Here is a 6,504-nt window from a genome sequence, read left to right as displayed (position 1 = left end):
GAACTGGAGGAAATCATGCTAAGCGAAGTAAGTCAAGCACAAAAGGGCAAGTACAATATGAGTTCCTGAGGTAAGCTTAAAAAAAAATGCAAAAGGGCATAGGGAAAAAGCTACTGTATACAAGCATTCTTGGGGTGTGGACCAGGCAGGATGGCAGGGACCAGACCAAATCCAGGGATACATATGGTAGCCAACTAAAAAGGAGGTGGGGGAAGGGAAAAATTAAAAAAGAAATGGATAGCAGGGGCATAGGGCATTAACCCACTCAAGGGGAGAGTATTGTTGATATCTCCACGGGGAAAGAGGGACCAGACTTCAACCTAGTGCTCCAAGATGTGAATGCAATATGCTGGCGTGGAGTAGGGAACCAATGGAGAGCTCTGAGGGGCCGGCCCCAATCCCAACTACTATGTGGACACCTGCCCCTCCCCCCAGAAGAATTTATTTCAGAGGACGGCACTGAATCTACAGCTCCGGGAGAGGGACATATCTGATCGGAGCACACGGGAAAAGATGAAGCGGGAGGAGGAGAGAGTGGAGCACATCCTGGTCCACCAAGCCTTGAGGATGATGTGCCCGCTCAGAGCAGCCAGTCCACAAAAAACACCACATGGCCGGCCCTACTGTGAGACATGACGTCTTCACTGACACATAGCCCTACAGAGGAGAACACTGGAGACACAGTGTGGAAATTGCACCTGATCTGATCCCGCCACACCGAGACAAAACACTAAGGGGGTGCAACAGAACAGCAAGGGAACGGAGCAGCGAGGTCCCCAGGGAATGCCAAAGGTGGACTTTGGGGCCACAGCTTGGTGCCCCAACAGGCTGGACTAGAAAACACTCCTAAAGGCCAACAAACAGCCCTTGAACTAACTACAAACTTTTCTTTCTTGTTGTGTTTTGTTTTGCTTTTTTTGTCATTGGTTTGTTGTTGTTTTGTTGTATATTGTTGGTTGGTTTTGGTCTGTCTTGTTTTTGTGCATGATATTATCTCCACAGGTCTGTCTAAATACGATAGGCTGGATGAACAATCTGGAGGAGAAAACAATGGGACCGACAATTCCAGGAGGACTTGGGAGAGGGGGGAGGTGGTGGGAAAGGTAGTGGTGCTAACAAACCCAGGGACAAGGGAACAACAAGTGATCCAAATTGGTGGTGAGGAGGGTGTAGGAGGCTGGTAGGGCGTGATCAAGGGTAATGTAACCAAGAGGTGGGGACTGAGCATGATAGTGGGACAAGAGGAAAGTCAAAGGAAATAGAGGAAAGAGCTAGGCAACAAAGGACATTTATATAGGTCTAAATAAAGGCATGTACACTAGTAAATATATTTATATATGAGGATGGGGAAATAGATCTATGTGCATATATTTATAGGTTTATTATTAAGGTAGCAGATGGACGTTGGGCCTGCACTCAGGTACTCCCTCAATGCAAGAATACTTTCTTCTATTAAATTGACATTCTATGATGCTCATCTTCCCAACACAATCGCTGAAGACAAAGCGAGTGAATAAGCATATGTGGCGAAGAAAGCTGATGGTGCCCAGCTATCAATAGGTATAGCATCTAGGATCTTAAAAGCAAGCAGCCATCTAGCTCAGAAGCAACAAAATCCACATGGAAGAAGCACACCAGCCTGTGCAATCATGAGGTGTTGAAGGCATCAGGTATCAGGCATCATCAGAACAAAAAATCATCCTATCATTGTGAATGATGTGGGAAGTGAGGAGTGGAGACCCAAAGCTCATTTGTAGGCCACTGGACATCCCCTTACAGAAGGGTCTCAGGGAGGAGTTGAGCCAGTCAGGGTGCGATGTAGCAACAATGAAAAATATAACTTTCCTCTAGTTCCTAAAGGATTCCTCCGTCACTGCCCCCCTGTCCCCCCACTATCATGATCCCAGTCCTACCTTGCAAGTCTGGCTAGACCAGAGGATGTACACTGGTACAGATAGGAACTGAAAACACAGGGGATCCAGGGCATATGATCCCTTCAGGACCAGTGGCGTGAGTGGCGATACTGGGAGGGAGGAAGGAGGGTGGGTTGGAAAGGGAGAATCGATTACAAGGATCTACATATAACCTCCTCCCTTGGAGACTGACAACAGAAAAGTGGGTGAAGGGAGACGTTGGACAGTGCAAGATATGACAAAATAATAATTTGTAAGTTATCAAAGGTTCATGAAGGAGGGGAGAGCAGGGATGAAGGGGAAAAAATGAGGAGCTGATGCCAGGGGCTCGGGTGGAGAGTGGATGGTTTGAGAATGATGAGGGCAATGAATGTACAAATGTGCTTTTCACAGTGGATGGATGTATGGATTGTGATAAGAGTTGTATGAGCCCCTAATACAACGATTTAAAAAAACCTGCTAAAATAATTTTTAAAAGAAATGTTAAAGGAAGTTCTTTAAACAAAAGGAAATTGTTATAACAGATGGAAATATCCATCCACTAAAGGAATGAAGAGGACCAGAAACAGAAAACATTGTAGGTAAATATATAAAATTGTTTCTTCTTCTTATTTAACTCTCTTTGAACTATTATCAACTACCCAATAGCACAAATAAGAACTGTATCACTGGACTTAAAGTATATCAAGTCACTGCTGTCCAGCTGATTCCGACTCAGAGTGCGCCTCTGGGACAGAGTGGGACGCTCCACAGCGTTTCCTATGGGAGCAGACCACTTCATCTTGCAGAGCAATCGGGGGTTTGAACCACTGATCTTTTGTCAGCGATCCAATGCTTAACCCACAACGTCACCCAGTTTTAAGGCAGAAAAGGTATTTTATGTTAAAATTTGTCAAAAGAAAGTGAAACTAGTTAAATTAATCTCAGATAATGTAGATTTCAGAACAAAGATTGTTACTAGAGATAGATAATTTCACAATGATGAAGAGGTTAATTTGGGGGGAAGACAACAATTCTAGGTGTTCATTCATCTTAATATGCAAAATTCTAATTCTGATGTAAATACTGAAAGAATACCTAACTCATAATATGTTCAGAAGTTTGAACACCATTTTCTCAATGATCAAGAGAATAATCAGATTTTTAGGGGGGAAGAGCATTAACCACCACACATGTGCACTATCAACAAAATCGATTTAATTGACAACTATAAAATACTCCGGTCAACCACAGAAGATCTCACTTTGTTTTCATGTATGTATAAAACATTTACCAAGTAAGACCAACAATCATTCTGGGTCATAAAACAGGGCTCACTAAATGTATAAGGATTCAGTCATACAAATATGTCCTCTGAACATGACAGTGAAATTAAATTAGAAATCAATAATAGAAAATCTATTAAAACCCCCAATCGGTAAGATTCTCCAAACATTTGGAAATAAATTATTGGAAGTATTTGTAATTGACTAACAATTTAAAGACAACTGTCAAACCAGAAGCATAAATGGAAATTTAGAACACTGAATGGCCCATTGCAGAAAATCGTGGTCAAATCAACGATCCCAAGTATTTGGTAACACTTCCGAACCTTGTCCTTCGGTGACCACTGCCCTGTTGATCTCATGTGGTTGATTATTCTAAGGTGCTCATGACTCTCTCATATTTCTTGTGTCGTTGTTGCCCTTATCGACCTTTTGTTTGGCTGAAAATTAAACCACAGAGTGAGTTCAATTCCAAACCTGCAGGAAAACTAAGAATCATAGTCTCAGGATTTGTACTGGTCTCCATGCAACCAGAAAACCCGGTTTCTTTCAGGAGTTTGAGTTTTGATCCTTATTTTCTCATACCCATAAATATTCCTAGAAAGCAGAAAGGTGCTTCATAGGTGATAAATTCTATTTTAAAACAGCAGCCATTGTATTAGTTGTGTCTTGGCTTGCACAGGGTATGCTTTGAATACTCTCTGAAGGCTAGATATTTGACTCTACATCCGTCAAAGTCAGTGAAATTCATATATTAGGAAGAGTAAACTTTATTATATGCAAATAAAAGTCAAATCCATATGTCAGCCAAATCCATGATGGAATGCCACCTGTGACAACTTCATCTAACTATACGTATTACAAGTGTAGGACATACCCTGAACATGGGACTCACAGCGCAGACTCGCCCTGAATACAACCCACGTGTGAGCTTGTTAGGCTTGCTGTCATGTTCTCCTGTACCATGCCATTGGCACGGGGTGGGGGGTGGGGGGTGTCGATCTAGGACTGCTCCCTCCATCCCACACCCGCAAAAAAATTTTTTTATATATATGTATATATATATCGTATACTGATATATTAAGATCTTATCTTGATTCCTGCCAAGCCCTATCCGGACCTCTCAAAACTTCACATTGCCCTGTGGGAGAGCCTGATGTTCATTTCTCTTTCTGGTCAGCTCCCCCACAGCCAGCGGCTGTCCGCCTTCAATCATTTCTTCCCTGAAGTACCTTCATCCTATATTGGTGATTAAGCTCTCAAGAGAAAGAGTTCAGAGATGAGTAGCACATATTTGTTGTATGTAGTCTTTTAATGCAGTGCACTGTGGTTAAGAGCACTGCTCGACTTCAATTTCTTCTTCTGCCAAGGACTAGCCCTGGACAAGTTAACTCTCTAGGTCTCAATGTACACCTGTTGAAGGTAAATGTTAATAGCACCTATTTCAAGGGGGTAACATGGAGGATTGAATGGGAAGGAATGGTCAGTAGGTCACTTAACACAGCCCTTTGGTAACAAGGACGTTTCCAACAAATGTTTGCTGTGTGTTTAATAATTGCTATCACTATTGCGCTTTTGTGATTACAGGGCCCTTTCTCATTGGTTACATCATTGGGCACAGCCTGGGGAATGACCAGATTGGTCCTCATGTGAATTTAAGAAATGACCTCCAAGGGGAAATGGCTTAATTTCACTAAATAGTCACAGCTGGCAGAACCAGAGCGCCAATGCTAAATCCGATTTTATCCTGGATAGTAATACTACTAGTTTACTTTCTCATTACATCCTATTCTACTGTTCCCTAAAGTGTCCCAAGTGCTGCTATGGAGGCTACAACCACTTCAATTCATTCCAAAAAGCTCGTGGCGAAAGCACCTAACGTTCATGCTAGCTCTTGAACAAGAGTCCTTTTTTAGCAAAGGACTTCCAACTTGGGAAGCCATGTGAAAATAATTAAAAAACCAGTCTTTGGAGTTTGACCTTGCTTCAAATCAGTGCTCTGCCACTAACCAGCAGTGGGGCCCTGGGCAAGTTCATTTCTTTCTGTAAGTTTCAGTTCCTTCATCTATAAAAGGGGGTTAGCAATCCTATTTACATCTTCTAAAGCAAGTAGCATTATGTAGACATGTTGCTGTTGCTGTTGTTAAGTACCGAGTCACCTCCTATTCATTGCAACCCTATATGCAATAGAATGAAATACTACATGGTCCTGCACCATCCTCAATACTGTTCTTATGTCTGAGCAGATTGTTGTACCACTGTGTCAATTACCCAATGCCATGTGTTCTTCAATATCTTTAGTGCTACTTCCATGAGCATTGATTGTGAATCCAAGCAAGTCAAAATTCCAGACAATCTTTTCTCCAAATTTCATGATGTTACCTCTGGGTTCAGTTGTGAGGATTTGGGTCTTCTTTACATTGAGTTGTAATCCATTCTGAAAGCTGCAATCTTTGATCTTCATCAGCAAGTGCTTCAAGTCCTCCTCACTTTCAGTATGCAAGGTTGTGCCATCTGCATATTGCAGGTTGTTAATAAGCCTTTCTCCAATCCTAATGCTGCATTCTTCATCAAATTATACCCCTTCTCTGATTACTTACTCAATGTCGGCACATAGGAATCCTGAATGAATGTTAATTATTGTCCATATCAAGAAGGCCTGGTGGCACAGTGGTTATATGCACAGGTGCTAACCTAAAGGTTGGCAGGTCGACCCCACCCAGGGACTCCACTGAATGGTGATCTGCTTCCATTCAGATGACAAGCTACACAGTACCACTCTGACACAAAGGGTGCTATTGGAATTGACTTGACAGCAATCAGCAACCATACCAATACTATTACTGTCTGATTTGTACCCTGAAATTGGTGCCAACTACTCCTAGGACAAAGCCCAAACTCCTTAATATGGCCAGCAAAATCCTGCATGAACCTACCTATCACCATGTCCCCTTGTAGCTGAACATTCTGCTTTGTCCATTATACAACAGCTATATCCCTGAGTTATATAACTTCTCATACCTACAGATTGCAGGAGAGCTCACCTCATAAGTACTCTGGACTTCATCAAGGATTCCCGTGGGCAAACCCCCAACACTGCCACGTGCTTTACTTAAATAAAATTCCCTTCCCTCCTCCTTTTTTGGCCCACTAACTACTCATCCTTCAAGTCTCAAGTAAGTGATACTTCCTGGTACAGACCCTTCTAGCACTCTATATTCCTTTCTCCTAACACGGCTCACAATGTCCACGAAACTATTGTCTCCATCAAGATTGGCAAGATCTGTTCTCTCCCGAAGGCTATTTCATTCATTCATCACTGTATC

This window comes from Echinops telfairi, unplaced genomic scaffold, assembly GCF_000313985.2.
Source record: "Echinops telfairi isolate 266 unplaced genomic scaffold, ASM31398v2 ScPeMD7_443;HRSCAF=831, whole genome shotgun sequence".
In the NCBI taxonomy this organism is placed as follows: Eukaryota; Metazoa; Chordata; class Mammalia; order Afrosoricida; family Tenrecidae; genus Echinops; species Echinops telfairi.
This window is presented reverse-complemented; position numbering follows the sequence as displayed.